The 16,969-nt window shown below is 39.7% G+C and overlaps 1 protein-coding gene across 1 annotated transcript in view; it reads left to right on the top strand.

Moving 5' to 3' along the window:
* grin2aa (glutamate receptor, ionotropic, N-methyl D-aspartate 2A, a) overlaps positions 1-16,969 on the top strand; it is a 197,798-nt gene that overhangs the window by 26,638 nt on the left and 154,191 nt on the right. The gene's annotated exons all lie outside the window — the stretch shown is intronic.

The following is a 16,969-nucleotide window of genomic DNA, read 5'->3' as shown; positions in this document are numbered from 1 at the left end:
TCCTTTCCCATCGCGTCTGTTGTTAGGCTTTTGAAGATTTTAACGAGAGATTTTCCCTGCATCAAAGCTGTATCGAAAGGAATTGGCAACAACTGCGCCCCGGCGCTGAATTTTCTTTTCCTTCATGTGCAGACTTGTGTGGAGGCATCACATCCAACACTGCACTTAGCAAAGCCACTCAAGTCTGTGTTTTCTTGAGGGTTTGATGCAGCATCTTTAAAGCCTGCCCTCCATTTCACTTAAAGCTCGCCGTGTTCAACCCCTCCACATACTGTATAATCCTTGCAAGCTCTGCTGCAAACAAAAAAAACAAAAAAAGAAAAGAAAAATTACGTGCAACTGAGGTTGACCTGCTTCTCGTTGCTTGTGCACTGCATCCTGCGTACAGTAAAGCTTTAATTGCGGCACGGCTCCATTAAAGCGTTTCAAGTCTTTCCTTCGGTGGAGCCTCGCAGAGCATGGCACCATGTTTGGAGCAGTGAGCTGTGCTAAAAGACAGGGAACGTAGAGAGGCATGCAGTGAGAGTGACATGAATTAAATATCCCTTTGACGAGCCGCTCCCTTGTTCCGCTCCTCTCTCCATTATGATGGAAAGCTCCGTGAAGCATGAAGTCAACCTTAATTGTTCTGAAGTAGCAGGCCAGACAGGCGCAAGGATGGATGGAAGGATGCGTGGAAGGGGAGAGGAGGAAAAAAAAAAAAAAAGGGAAGGACTTGTAAGAACATCCCAGAGTGTAAAGCAGGGAACAAGCTGTGAGCACTGTGGGGGGGCTCTGAGGAAAACGGCATTATTCATGTTTCCGTTTTTCTCCTCTCCCCGGTGCAGTCCCCTTTTTGTTACTGGCTCGCATGCCATACCTCCAGCACTTTAAACTTCAGAAAACAGAATTACTGCATTGCATGTATTAAAAAAAAAGTCTTGGTTTCTGACAAAAACTGTACAAGCTTTAGATGGGTCAAACTATCAACTCACCAACACTGAAAAAGGTGGTAGCCACAAGGACCGTACACACCGTGACAAATATTCGCCAGGCGTTATTCGCCAGGCGTTATTCGCCACGTTTTTTGTGTTCACACCCAGGCGATTTTCGCTGGCGATGAGCCAAGCGAACATGCAATTTAATTCCCTGACATTAGATGGCGCTTAATGTAAAACAGAAATACCCCCTGTACACAAGGTGGCGCTGCGCAACTTTACGCTTCTTAAAGTCGCTTTTCACTCAGAAGAAGAGAGCAAGTATTTACTACTTGTCAGAATCATACAAAGAAAACATGAATATTTCCAGCACCAGTAGCTCTAGCTCCAGTTCCAGTGATGAAGAAATTATTGTTCTGTTGAATGATGAAAGACGCCGGAAAAGACGTCGATTTGGGTACATCCCATAGTTACGAGAAGAGAAGAAGATGGGGAGTTTTATCGACTGGTACAAGAGCTGAAAATGTATCATGAGCGTTTTTGGGGATATTTTAAAATGTCCGTCAGTGAGTGCATCTTCTTCGTCTTATTTCTTCGTGGCAGTGCAGACGCTACTTGGCGTATATCTTCTTCGCCGTGACGTATGTGTGCTCAGCAAGACAGTTTTGTGTTTGAGCGCCCCCAAGTTGTGTTTTACTGTAACTTCAGAAGCTCCAGACACGTGTGCAAAAGCGCCATTATCATTGGTCGTGTAGTTTTTGACCGGGCGCGTCAAACCAAAAAAACGAACCCGAGGCGTTTTTTAAAAAGTGACGCTTTTACGCGTGGCGTTTTTTCGCGTCGGTGTGCACACTCACATTGGTGCCCTTTGTTTAGTCACGAGGCGTTAAACGTCGGCGAATATCGCGCGCGAAATTCGTCCCGGTGTGCACGGGCCTTAAAGAGGAAAAAATCACTGATTTTAAGTTAAAAAAAAGCACTAGAAGGTAGTGAAAATGTTTGTTCATGCAGCAAATAATCTTTACATCGCTTACTGTATTTTCCACACTATGGGGCGCCTTGAACTATAAGGCACATTAACCCTTGTGCTATCTTATGGGGTCCAGATGACCCCACCCTTACATTGACATGTTCTCCCTACAAGGACAAAGGTGGATAAAGGTAAAGGGGATTTCATGTAACCCATGGACAACAGTGAAGATCACAAATCGTTGAAGAAAAAGGGTTCAGCGGGGTCCAGATGACCCCACTCCCAATGATTAAGTACCTTGGATATCACAAGGGTTATGCGATACAAAAGGGTCAGAGATAAGTCTGTCAGTCAGACTTTATTAGCTGCGGACTCCGGAACTCTAGAACTAAAACCAGACATTACTGGGACTATGGCAACCTCCAACCTTGTTAGTAAAAAGTAAAAAAACACATTCTGACACCGCTACATGTTAGCCACAAAACCTAATTACAAAAACCTGGAACTCCCATACTGCAGCACGTAAAAAACTGATACTGTTAAAACAAACATTATTGCAACCAACTCCCAGCCTTGTTTGTAGCTTGAAAACAAAAAAGGTCCAACAACGCAACACGTTAGCCGCATTAGCACATTTACATTAACACCCAACTAACATGAAACACTTAACTTGATTAAAAAAATTAAAAAAACAGTCCAACACCGCTACATGTTAGCCGTGTTAGCGCAGGTATTCACTAAAACACCCAACAACTAAAATAAATCCATAAAGAGGCGCTGCGAGTTATAAGGTGCACTATCATTTTTTGTAAAGAAAAAAAAGTAGTACAGAAAATACAGTAATAAGATATACGAATCTAGAAACAAGGAGTTCTACACAAGTTAGAAAAGCTAGAAAGCTGTGTGTCATTCCCTGGGCCAGCTGCCGAGCTTCCTTTAAGTCAGAGAGATTAAGAGTGGCATTTTTGTGTATTTAGATATGAACCATGTTTTCTGAGGTGTATTAAAATGTCAAGAACACAGTTTCATGAAAGTCAGGATGACAAGAACATGATTTGTGAGGCTTTTTAAGTGGCTACAAACCCATCTTTTACATTTTGTGGCGCCTGTGGTAAAAACGGCGCAGCATATGAGCGTTTGGAAGGGACAAAGCTATTTTTAATTTTTGCGGGTCACTTTGTGAAACTCTTGGTTCTTGAACGCATTAGTCCTTAAAGTGTCCTGTCTCATCATGTTAGCGACGTGGTGCGGATGACTCCGCTGACTTTGGTGAGCCCAACAGCTTTTGGACGGAGGAGACGGAGGAGATGAACCCAAATGAGCGAGCAGAGCCTCAGCGAGGCTTTTTAAAACAGCGCTCTGAAATTAAAGTGATAGCAGGGCAATTAACGATAAGGATTTTGCTGAGAAAAGTCAGTGCATGTCCTATTAAGTGCCCTCTCTGAGTACTGTTATTACTGTGTGCCAACTCTGTTATTTCTCAAGTTAGTCGACCTTCATCTATTTGTAAGAAAAATAAGGTTTAAGGTTTAGAGAAAATCTGTTTCCTTTCTACTTTTGGCTCAGTAATTTTCTAGGCTACCATCCCAAAATTGAAGCCTCTTCTTAGGTCTACAGCGTTCCCTCGCTATTCATCTTTTTGTGGATTTTTGGGCGCTTTTTTGTTCATTTTTTGTCTTTTTTAACATCGCACTTTTTTCTGCATCTTGATTGGCTGCATAAACCTTGTCATTCAACCTCCTCCGTGCCATGTCTCCTGTGAACTTTGGGTCCACTGGAAACAGGAATTTTAACAGGAAAAAAGTTGGCCAAAGTCAAGCTTTCTCTGCAGCATTTTTATGCAGTGATCCAATTCCTTCCCCACCACTCTAAATGACTGCAATGCACTTTATGTTGGCATGGGATTGTCATCTTTCTCCCAAGTGCAGTTTACCCCAAAATGCAAGAGTACGTCTTTCAAAAGCATTCCTAAAAGTGAGCTCAATTCTCAAATGTTATGCTACCATCTCCAGGTCAGCCACTCATTTTGAAAAATGTAGTACCTATCAACTGCAAGCCGTTTCACTTGATTTCTTAACAAGTTTTAGTTTGATCTTTTCTTTCTTTATTTTTTTGTCACCAAAAAAAAAAAAAAAAGTTATTTTAGTGTTAGACTTTAATTTGAATTTTCTTATTTCCTGTTTGTGTTGTTTCACAAATTGCTTATGTAATAAAGTCCCATTTGACCTTCAGTATGTCTAATGAAGTTATTGATTGATAACTTATACTAACTGAAGAAGAGGCCGCTGACTGCATCTATCGGCTGTTGGATGATGAGCAGACAGTGGAGAGTTTGAACCGAGCACATATGGCGGATGCAGCTGGATACTGAGTGCGGAAGATGCGAGGGTAAACCGACGCATGACCAATTTAATCTGAAATAAAGAGCTGAGGGATGCTAAAATGCTCCATTAAGCTGCAAGGAAACGCAAAGTCAGGTGATAATTCCTCGTTTTTCGCCGCAGGCCACATCTTTCACATGAAGTTAATTGATGAGTGTAGTTTCAAGCCGCCATTTTAGAAATTAATCTTATTCAAATTTAAATTTGTTTCCTACGAAATGGCTGTGTCCTGCAGCAAAAGAAGGAAGCACTGTTGCTCACTGTCTACGACCGTTCTGCCTCACTGCGCAGAGATGTGTTGAAGGTTTAAAAATAAGCAGAAGACTGGAGAAAGGGCTGGAAAAGGAATATGGGCGGGTTGTTGGTTTCAGGGTCAGCGTTGACAAATGGGTCTGCAGAGTTAGCCAGGTTCTCAGGGGAGCACCAACAGTTAGGTCAGTGCTCCCCAGAGGGACCGGAGAAATGGGCTTTTTACCTGCTGATGCTCAGAGAAGAGATAACGCAGTAGAAAAGAGACACAGGGAGATGGTGGAGTCCAAAGCTTTTGTGACAAAAATGGTGTGGCCTCACCTCCTTGTTGCTTAACAGCAGGTTAAAGGGGTTGCGGTCACATTTTTAATGGAGAGTGACACAAGATTGTGGAGATAAATCCTATGGAGAGCGATGTTGCGCTGCTATTTAAGGATCCCATCCTTCAGGAAACTGCTTTTTAGGTGTCTGCTTGATCATTACGCAATAGTACACGAAGTTCTATAAAGGCCCACTCCGATGAAGATCGTATGTTTGGTGTTTTTAACAATTTTCTAATGACGGAGGAGATTTATAGAGAAATTTAGGCTCAAAATTAGAGCTGTGACGGTGTGGGATTTTTGATCACCGCAGTGATGAACCTGCAGGGGGCGCGGTGTCGTGGTTAACCCCCCCCACCTGCCAAACACAAAATCCCCTGGCGGCCGCATCGCGAATGATTACTATTCCAACACAGTATTCTTTACTAACAGATAACAGTAACTACTAACTACTACCTATAAAACTAATGAACTAACTACATAGGTGTTGTAGAATGAATATGTGTGTGTGTGTCAGCGGGCTGCATGTGTAGGACTAGGAGGAAGGAAGGCACACAAGTGTGTTGGGGTGCGTGTTGATTCTTCTGCAGCGGACCGCTCTCAAACTGCACGCGAGGCTTCACCTGTGCGAGACTGCAGACACTTTGTCACCTTTCCGATAGCCATGAAGCCTGACACCCATGAAGAACGCGGGGCAGGAGGCTTTGCCTTTGTTTATACAGACATGTAACTTTGCGCTGCAGAAGATAGTTCCCAAACAAAACATGTAGTGATATTCATCACACTCTAACAGTGCGCGTTCATGTTTGGTGTTACAGAGTGAAGGAGAACAGTGACACCCCCCCACACACACACACAAAATCCTGCAGCGGTCGCCCGTGTCGCGCACTCAAGAACGCACACAGCTTGTAATGGAAATGAGTACCATGGAAATTAATAATTACTACAAAGTAAATTTGTTGTATTTCCTCACGAGACGGAAACTTCTATTGTAGAATGATTAATGTGTATGTTCTGCTGAAACCGCACATGCGCATGTGTGTAAGAGGGCGGCGCACAGCGCAAGAGGGTGTTAGAGCCGTGTGCAGGGAATGAAGGACAACAATAAGAAAAGGTTTCCCTCAGAAACCCTTGAAGTCTGAACACAGGACTAGCAGAGAAAGTAAATCATCAGCAAAGAGGAAAGTGTTTAATGTGTTTATTATAGTTACAATCACACACCATATGCAGAATGATGACCTCATCACCACAGTGATGCGGTTATCGTCAAACCCCCACTCAAAGTTGCATTTCTGAGTATTGTATTTTCTGTTCTATATGGCACACCGGCTTATAATGCGGACCATCAATGACTGGTCTATTTTGTCATGTAAAAGACGCACCAAACTATAAGGCGGATAATACCATGGTTAAGGTAAATACGCGATTCTGATTTGCTGCAGGGTGTGGATAAAAAAGTGATAATCCACAGTGATAATGCACACCTAAAAAAAGAAGAAGTTCTGGTTACATAGCTTAAATGTTTTATATCACTGCGCTGGCTTCTTTAAAACAAACTTTTGCTTCATCATCTGGACAAAAACCAGCAATAAGAGGTGAACTTTCTCTCTGAACCGATGCTTTATTTAACCTATCATGACACTTTCCTTTGCCGCTGCAGTCGAGGTCAGTGCCAGCTGAGCACGTAGTCATGTTACAGTTATAATTCTGCAGACCATGTCACAAATAGTCCTCTTTTTGTGAAAAAGTAATCTGGAATGAAAAAAATAACAAGAATAAAGTTAGAAGCACTGATTTAATATTTCTTTCTTTTGTAAGACCATGGTATTAGCGGGATAATGGTCTTCGAAGTGTGCATTATCAGAAATTAACATACTTCGTGAAAAGCACACTGTGTAAATAAATACGTGTATTTTCACTAATAAAGGTGAATTTATTATTAGATAAATACACTAAATACAAAAACACCAATGTTGGTAAATTTCTGATAATGCACACTTCGTTGGCCATTATCCCTTACTTAAGCAAGACAAAAAAGCCAGAGATAAATCTATCATTCAGTCAGACTTGGGCCTTATAAATAGGTCTTATTGTGCAAAAAATATGGTATGTCTTTATTTAGATTGTAGACGAAAACATTGCCATTTAAAAAAGATTGCATTTGTTACATAGAAATCACGCTGGGTGGGCCACAGGCTCTCTGCTTCGAGCTCTTAGCAACAGGGAAGGGAAGAGGATTCCTCCCACAACTCAAGGTGAATTTCTACTACTGCTCTGCAGAAACTATGTCATAGTTTCTTGCCTAAAAATAGCATTATCATAATTAAAAGACTTTTGAAAGAGATCAGAGTGGGACTTTAGGCATCTAATCCTTCAGTAAACTGCTTTTAAAGCGTCTCCTTGATCTCTTCACAATAGTACACGGTGTTCTTTAACACCAGTGTTTTCCAAAATTACTCCGAAATATTAAGTGAAAGTTATGACAGCTAATTTAACTCCTGAAAATGTCCCCAGTGTTGAAGAGATTGTTCAGGGGTGAAATTGGCTTGATGAAAGTAGCTGGAAAATGTCAAATCTCCTACTATTTTATGTGGTAAATCTTTTTAATCCGTGTCGGCTTGAGCCACATATTTTATTTGAGAGTCTTTGCTTAATAATAATGCCTTTTTCTTTTCATTATTCGAACAAAAGGGGTGCAATTTTTTTATTTTTCTTTGCAGATTTGATCACAAAGAAGAGACTCAAGAGGGTTTGGAAGATGTTAGTTTATATTGGGTTAATTGTGTGTTTTGGGGACGTGTCATCCTCTTGGCTCCAGTAACTTTACCCGTAAACCAAGTTTTTGTTCTCAAAAACTGTCCTCTCCTCCGGTCCAAGTGAAGCACTTTGTGTTGGCTCAGGTAAGCAAGTCCTTGAGAGAAGTGATTCTTTATCCTCCTCTCTCTGCAATGAAGCCCACACCTCGCCTGGCTGACCCTGGCTTTCCGAGCTGAAACGCCAAAGCTCCTGATAGAACAGAAAGACACCAAGTTTTTTTAATTTTTTTTTTTTTTTTTTTATGAAAAGCTTTGAATTAGTCAAAACCACAAACTTTTCAATGGCTCCTTTCAGAGGGCTGAGGAGGAGTCACAACGAAGATGATGTTTGGCCTTTTTTGCGCTTGTTGCTTTTGTTCGCCAACCGCAGCGTGTGGGAGCGCAATGTGAGAGCGATTTTGTTGTTGTTGTTGTAATTCTTTGTGCGTTTGAGGCGTTAGTTTAGCTCAACCTTGACGAGATGCACACCCACTGAAAAGCATGCCTTCACAGAAAGAAAGAACTGCAAAAACACACACACAGATGAGTCCATCAACGACAAACAAAAAACAACACATACTGACTGAACTTATAGGTGAAAATGTGCGTCAACGTCCTCACAGCGGAGGTCAAAAGGTCTGTTTGGCTGTTTGTAAGTAACACTTCCTGTACAGCTGATCTGGCACATAAACACAAAGTGTTAAGTACACTTTTAGCTATTGATGAAGATTAAAAACTCCCTCATTTAACCAGGGTCCCTCTGCAGCACTCTGACTGTAATATATTTCTGTTTCCAAGCACACACATAAGTGATGGCTTTGCAGTCCTGTCGCTGCAGAGAAAGGCCATTTAGCATTCTGCTCAGTGGATGCTGGTGTGTGTTTGTAAGGATTTGTGCGTTAAAAAATATACGTATCTTCCCTCAGTGGTAAATTTTGACTTGAATAATCCTCGTATGTTCCCCCTAGATTAAAGAAAAGGGAGCATATAAACACATTAGGCAACGTTTGAGCAGCATAAGGGCCCTTTTCTGTCATGAAACATTTTCTCAAAGTGTTTTTTATTTTACCTGAAGATTGTGCACTAGTGAAAAGAGAACTGAAAGTTTTAAATATTGAAGAGGTTGTGCAGCTCCACAGAACACTTGGAGCTAGCCTTGGATAAAGGAGGTAACATCCTGCACATTTTATTTCAATTCCCATTACTTATACATGCATTTTTGTCATGAACAGTCTTACAGCATTATTTTTGCTTTATGAGCACATAATCCCAACTCAAATATCAAATCAAAATCTGCTCAATATTTTATCCATGCTTCCCAATTGTTGGATTTTTTCCATCCGCGGAGTGCAGCAGCTGTTTGAAGCAATTTCCACAAACTGCTGTCGTTTTGCATTAAGGTCTGAACTTCAGCAGCACTTATTAAAGTATTGAAATAATGAAAAGAAAAACCTGCTTCAGAATTCCTCCTTGAAAAAAGATCCATTTGGATTTAGGGATCTGATCGTTCAGCTCCGTATTTATCTGCAGACCTTTCGGGGAGCTCACTTGAGACACATCAGTGGCCGTCACACGTCTCCTGTAGATTCAGCTGGCACATCTTCACCACCTACGCATCTATTTTGGTCCAGTTTGCCCATCCGCACACAGCAAAGTGGTCGGTTGCTCAGCAGCTACTAAGTAAATAACTTTTAATGAACAACTCATTTTATTTCACATCCTCTAAATACTGATAAAAAAATCAAACAACAAACACTTCAATACAGACAAATATACAGTGGAAGGTTTGATACTCAAATTCATATCTTAAACCCAGGGCTTGCATTTGCATAGATACTGTATTTTCCACATCATAATGCAAACTAAAAAGCCTTACTTTTTTTTTCCAGAAAAACACTATTTATGTTAGTCTCATATTATGTAGATTAATGTTGTTTGTGCTGTAGTAAACAAGGTTGGTGGTTATTTTAAATACGCTAACGCAACTGACAACGGTGTTGGAATGTGTTTGTGTATTTTTTTTATGCGTTTCCAAACATGTTGGGAGTTAGCGTAGTACCAGTAACATTTGTTTTAGCTGTATCAGTGTTTTTTTTTTACGTGTTACAAACAAGGTTGGGATTTACAGGTATTGTGAGTAGTCCAATATGGATAACGTGCAGCAGTGTTGGACTGTTTTTCTTCAATTTTATGTGTACTAACAAGGTTTGGTGGTACAGATAGTCACATTTAATTTTTTAGCGTTTCATTTTTTATTTTTCACAAGTTGCAAACAAGGTTGGTTATTTTTGTGAATACGCCAACACATCTAAAATCCAATTAAATCAAACTTTATTATTAAAAAAAAAAGCGGTTCTCATACATTGCGCAACTCGTAGCGCCTTAACATTTTAAAAAAAAGAAAAAAGAAAAAGGACACAACATTACAAAAAAACCCAACCCGCCCTTCACCCTTCCCATTCACCTCCATTAAAACATACGAACCCACACACAATGAATACTGATAAAAAGATCCCCATTAGAAACACTGGGGTTAAAATCATGATAAGATACTAAAATTAAAGACATAATATGAGTATAAAAAAATAAAATTCAGAATATGATTAAATGCATAAAAGGAAATTAAATACATAAAATATTATGAATTAAAACTAAGCAAATAAGATCAACTAAAAGCAAAATCCAAAAGGTGGCTGTGTCAGTGTTGACCTCTTTTTTTCCTGTTACTAACAATGTAGGGAGTTACAGGTATGGTCAATACATATAAATATATATTATGTGTATCAGTATTTTTTGTTATGCATTACAAACGAGGTTGGGAGTTGGCGTACTCAAAGTAACGCTTGTTTAAGCATTTTCAGTCTGTTTTTAAAGGTGTTGCAAAAAAGGTCGGGAGTTACACGTATTGTGAAAATGCTAACAAGGTTTTTAACATGGATAGGACATCCTGTGTTACAAACATGTGTTACAGGGGTATCAGGACAACCCAAATGCAGGAACAAAGAGGTGAAGTGGAGTGAGGGGAATCATTTAACTAACAAAAGGAACCACTCCAAGTGGGAAGAAAACTCCAAAAACATACACAGGCCCTAAGTGAGACGTGAAGGGCAAAAGTCCCAAACAGAAAACCTCACTGCAACACAGAAACAGGGGAGCTTAACCCATGTACTATCTTGTGGGGTCCAGATGACCCCACCCTCACATTGACGTGTTATCCTTACCAGGACAAAGGTGGATAAAGGTGAAGAGGACTTAATGCAGCTTATAGTTCGGTGCGCCTTATATACGACATACATTTGAAAATAGACCTCATGAAGGATGTTTTTCACTGGGATTTGATTTTATTTAGATTCATCACACTGTTCTTCATTTTGGTCCAGATTTGTGTTATTTACAGTAATTGAGCTTTTTCTTCAAATCTAAATTCTACATTGCTTATTATGAAAAAAAGTTTGAATTTAAAAAAAAAAGGCAAAGTTGGATCTTGCACAGTTATATTTTAAGAAATTAAGAGCAGCATATAGATTTTTGGCTGTAAAAAACGGGAAAAATGTTTAAAAAAAAACAAAGTTATGTCTCAAAATTGCATAATAAAAAAAGATTCAAATGAATGGTATAAAAAAGACAACACCCCTCTGCTTGTTTCCCTTAGAGTGAGGCTGACTGATGGAGCAGGTGCCCATAGTGATTCAAAGCAGATTGGTTTTTGTAAGTGTTGCATATATGCATAAGAAAACTAAGTCTAGGAACTCCAACACCGGACTCGGTGTTTCTAAAAAAAAATAAAAATAGTTAAGATCTTTCTTTTTTTTTGCTGGGCTCCTGCAGTTTTTTGGAATGTCTTTACACATTGACAAAGATGGGATGGCGGGGGTCCATGGGTATGCAGCGGTTGACAAGTGTCAGGCAAAGGGGGAAGTTTACAGAAATGTAAAAGCAAATTCATCTAAATATGAGAAGTGGGGTTAAAGGATTCACAGACAATCACTTGACACACATCTATATGCTTAATAATATAATTGTTTGTAATCACATTTACCCTTATATTGTATTTAGGTCAAAATAGACCAGTTTTCCAGTGTGAGGATGTTTGCTACTGACATCTGAATTTTCACATTTATGAATGAGTCAAAATTCCCCATTTTTCTGCATGCTGTCTTTTTTGAGAAAGTAAAATTCCTCTCAAAATATGATTTGTCGCAAACCTAAGAGCTTTGGAATGTGGTCTGTAAGTCTGAACTGTCAGGCGCTTGTGTCCCTGTGCCCCATCACCTGTCTGTCGACAGGCGTTTTCCGGAACAGACCTCCACCTGCAGACCTCTGTCTTTGTGTCTGTCTGAAATGATCCACATCCTTCTGCCTGGCCCCCCTCAGCCATCTGTTGTACTTCATGCATGCTTTTTTTATGGGGGGGGCACATATCCACTTTACTCTGATTTTTGGTGACACCAAATGTAAAACTACAGCAAACAAATGGAATTAATCTATAGAAACACAAGGATTTCTCCTTTTTTCCCATAAAGAAAACTGTGAACTTTTAAGTTAGTTGACAAAGTTAGAAATGTCCACAAAAAACACACAATAGTACACATAACTGTGGCGAAAACACCTACAATTTAAAAGAAAAACCTTATAATTGCAATTAAACCAAAGCAGTTGCTTTGTGCTCTCAATTAGAGTACTTCAATTGAAGAGATTTATTTTTTATCTTTTTTTCCTTTTTCATGGTCGTTTTTCTGATCATTTTCAAAACTGAGACTTGGTTTTGTCTGCATTATCTCTTAGTTCCTCCAAATAGGTCTCCTGTGGTCAAGGCTAGAATTTTCTAGACTTAAAGCAGCACCTTGATTTTTCTTTATTTGTTGTTCTCTTTTGGATTTCAATAAAATGTCTTTCTTTGCGTCAGAAGCTGTGAAAAACTGAAGTACTTTTTTAAGTAGCTTTATCATTACAAAACAACACAACTTCACGTTTGCCTTCTATAAGAGCAAAAAAGTGAGCTTTTAAAAGTTATTAATATTATATTTACTGCAATAAACTTCTACCAAACTAATTTAATTGAAATGTTTGGGTTTATTTGTATGAAAACTTATCTAAAACTTACCGGTAATTGAGTTTTTTGTTTTATTTTCACTTCAAGATTTTAAGGTTTACACATTGCTAATAATAAAAATATTTAACACATGGTTTGTATTTATTGTGCATTGCTGTATATTTTTAAATAAGAGAGGGAAGACAACAAAACTGATGAAAACACTAAAAATTTAGCTTCATAACTGTGGTCATAAAAATCCTCCTCTAAATTTGCTATTTAATTCCTGTGTGATCTTAATATTCTCTTTACTCCCCCTTGTCCTATGGGTCAAAAATGACCCACCCTACCAAAACCAACAATAAAACAGCTTCATTGAGTTTTACGACTAGTAGATCTGGCCTTTTTTGTTTTTTGACCAACCCATCTGCAGCCTCAAGTGAAGTTGTGTAGTGTAGGTGTCTGGACCGCTGTAAAAATAACTAATTGAAGTTTCAGGTCAAGTATAAATTAACCCCAAATTTTTAATTAATCTAGTTTTGGAGACGTGAGTGTGTGTATATGTGTGTGAAGGTGTGTGTACCTGTGAACTGAAGAGAGAGAGAGTGTGTATGTGTGCTTTGAACTGTTTTTGGTGTTCAAATGTTTTATTGTTTAAGGGTCAAAATAACCCACAAGCCGATCTTAATACTCTAGAAGTGGACAGCCAACATGGAAACAAAAAAAACAACAAGTATCACTTTTACCAATGATGGAGTCTCTTCAAAAAAAGTCAAATCTTAAATTGGAAACGGATTGTTTAAGGATTTTTTTTCACCTACTAAAAATGTTAGTGGGTCATTTATGACCCGCAAGGTTACACAAAAGTTAAAGCCATTTCCTTTTTTAGAACGTTATTTTTTTTAAAGTTATTTACTTAAAAAGCTGTAAAGAAAGCAGCTGGCTTATAGTGATTGATTGAATTTAAGGTGTAATTTGTTAAATTTGGCTTAACTAAGCTTTCGTCTGTAAGATTGAAAGACTTTTAAGATCTGAAATTTCTGCACATCTTATCTGTAAGCATTTTTTTAGATCATTTATGTGATTGCCCTGCCACAGTCCAAGTGACTCCTCCATGTCCACATCCGGCGTCCATGAGCGCTGGTCCTCCTGACCGGCGCTTTCTAGTATTACATTGTATGTTTGTTCCACAGAACAAAGATCAATTCCACAACATTGCAGGCTGTGAGGATAATGAGGCTTTCCCATTGATTGGAATTTAATTGAGTGACAGCGATGGGCTGAGGAAGGGAGGAAAGGGCTATTGAAGTGGCTCTGTGCTGTGAGGCTTTCCCTTCTCACCCCTCCATTCTTCAGAGGAAAACTCTTTTAATTCTCTCAGTCCTTTCTTTATTGCACTTCCTGCGCCCTGTCCTGCTGAGCAGAAATTAAAGGTCCGCAGAGTGTCTCTGTAGCGTGGGTTGGCGAAAATGATCCAACTGACTGATAAGGACGTCTTCGAGCGCCATCACACCCTTCCTAACAAATTGGTAAACGGCGTTCTCAAATGCCATCCATCATTTTCCTGTCTTTGCTCTGATCTCTGAGGTTCTCTACGCCTTTTTGGTTCTCTTTGGAGTTTTCTTTCCTCCTTTAGCATCTGCTTACTGTGCAGCACTCTGGGTACTTCATCATTTTAATATGAAAACATTGCTACGGTCTTGTACAGCGAGTAATTGATCCTCTTCTCTGGGGTTTTTATTTTTTCAATCACACTTTATTGAAGTGCTGACAAAAGGAAGAGGGGAAGAATTAGGATTTGACCGTTGAATATTTTTGTAACAATTGAGTCTATGGCTTCCATCTTTACAAATGGCTGCCATTTTGGACTTTTCTAGTGGCTAACATGCTTTTCTGAACTAGGGGATCCAAAGGTACATCAATGCTAAATTTGGTGCTTGTACAACAAAATGCATATCAACCTCAACATGCTTCATTTTGGGTGAGGAAAAAATAGTTATGCGCTTTTTTTTTTGCAACAAGCATGCTGCGGGCAACAGGTTGTGGTAAACACATTTACACACATATACGAGGTAAGTAAGGATGAAGTATTTTCATGATGTTCCTTAGTTAAGGTAGCCGCACAAGCATCAAGGGAACGACAAGACACACCTGCCGCACCTCTCTACAACACTCTTTGGGCCTGGACAACCCAAAAACCCACAGCACCCATACGGTCCACCCCCGGGGATTTTATGACTAAGGCATAAAGACCAAGATCTTGAGGAGGGAAGAACCCAAATGCCTTGAAAATGTTTCCCTTGGAAAAACCAATGAGCACATTTAAATGTATACTTTAAGTAGTATTTTCAAATATTTATCTGCTGGGTAATCATGGAAGTCTTCACGTTGCATTTCACCCCAACTTCTCTTTACACATCTCTTCTGACAGTAAACTCTGATTGAATAAGCTAGGAGAGAGATAGGAGAGCGATGCGCTGCAGTAAAGGAGTGAAAGGTAATTTGCTTCAAGGGGACAGAAAACTATTGAAATATTTTCAAGGATGGATATAATTGCATTTCAAGTTGGGTAATGGTCGACAAATAGAGCGTTGCATGATAATGAAGGTGTAGCTCCAACACAATAGGCGCCATTTTCCAGACATCCAATCAAGTTTTCGCTGCTCCACGTGGACGTTAGCATGACACTTTTACTCAAAAAAAAAAAAAAAAAAAAAGGGTCACATTAACTTAAAATGAGCAAACAGGAACTTCAGTAAAAAGGAGCGGTGGTCAAAATGGAAAGACAGAAGAAGTTAAGTCATAATAAGGAATTCTAATTTTAAAAATTGAATTTTAGGAAATGAAAAATATAATTTTAATGAGGGCTTTTAAAAATAAACGTAAAAAATTAAATCACGATACATTTTTACAGTTTTTCTAATAAAGTACAAAATTGTGACCTTAAAATCAGTCAAACTGATCTCTGTACAAATCCTATTATCTATAATGTCCTCCTTAAGTGATTGCCTGCGTTCTTGCACATGTGGTATTGCGTGCAGTTGCCCCCTCACACACCCAGAGGTAACAGCCCCGTTAGAAAGACAAAGAGATGCCCTCCTGACTTGCACGGTAACACTCTCCCCCTCAATCCCCCCAATGTCCTCTCCTCTGCGACTTCCTGTCACAGCATCTTTCTATCTTTTTCCCTTTGTGACACACAGCCATGTATGACATAAAGAGGCAACAACGCAGCAAGATGCGACCTGTCAGTTGGCTCATCAATCTATCATGTGCAATTTAGTCAGACTGACCTTTGAACGTGTGTGTGTGTGTACTTGAACAAAAACAAGAGCAACCTTTCCTGCCTGTTGTTGGAGAAAGTTATTAACCCGCTTACCCTCTTCTTGTTATCTCTCCCTTCCCGCATATTTAATGTGCATGTAATCTTTTGGTGTGTGTTTAGAATAAATGTGTGTGTTTTTGCAGATTCACTGCAGGAGATAATCAGTCCGTCCTCATTTTGGAGATACTGTTTCACTACTTGAACCCATTTGAAGTGCTGATCAGTGCCTTTTTAACTGTTTCATGCATTTTCAAGCTGTCTTTCAAGTCTGTAAAGACCCACCCCGATAAATAAAAAGGGGCTTTTGGTGTTTTTAACATGTTCTTGTGCCATTTTCCCATGATGGAGGACACATAGAAACAAAATTAAGCTCAAGAAATAGGCTGGGTGGGGTAAAACTCCCTGCTCCGCCCATTCCAATGCTTCTACTCGTAGTTTCATTTTCCTGGTTTAAGCTGGTCTCTGGCTCAAAACTGTACAGCTGTATAGCTTCAATCTTGCTTGCCATTTTTGTTGCACTGTAAATGCTACATTGGGGTTTGTGAGGGGCTGTAAGCTAGTGGGAGATTCTGTAAACAGATGGGTGATGGGAAGTGGAGGCGAACTTGCTCTGTGCCAATGGTCTGGCCCACAACTCAGAGGCAAATTTTTACTGCAGCCCTGCAGAAACTGTGCCCTTAGAAAACAACACAGGTATTTTGATTTTTGATTTAAACAAAATGACACAATCATAAGTAAAAGACTACTGGGAATGCTGCGAAAACTGTTTCAAAGATGATTGGAGTGGAATTTTAACCCTAGCCTCACAGTTCAGGCACTGGAGCGGTCTAGCTACAGCAGATGACTCACATTGGCCACTGATGGCTGCAGTCCTGCAGCAGCCCAGCCTCTGTCCTTTTCGTTGTTATCCTTCTAAAAATGATGGGGGGGTTCTGGACCTCCCCATCCTCTCATCGACCTGTCATCTTCCATGGTGTTAA

The sequence above is a fragment of the Oryzias latipes genome, chromosome 8 (genome assembly GCF_053564925.1).
Source record: "Oryzias latipes strain Hd-rR chromosome 8, Olatipes_Hd-rR_3.1".
Taxonomy (NCBI): domain Eukaryota; kingdom Metazoa; phylum Chordata; class Actinopteri; order Beloniformes; family Adrianichthyidae; genus Oryzias; species Oryzias latipes.
The sequence above is the reverse complement of the archived record's forward strand: the minus strand, read 5'-3'. Positions and strand labels throughout refer to the sequence as shown.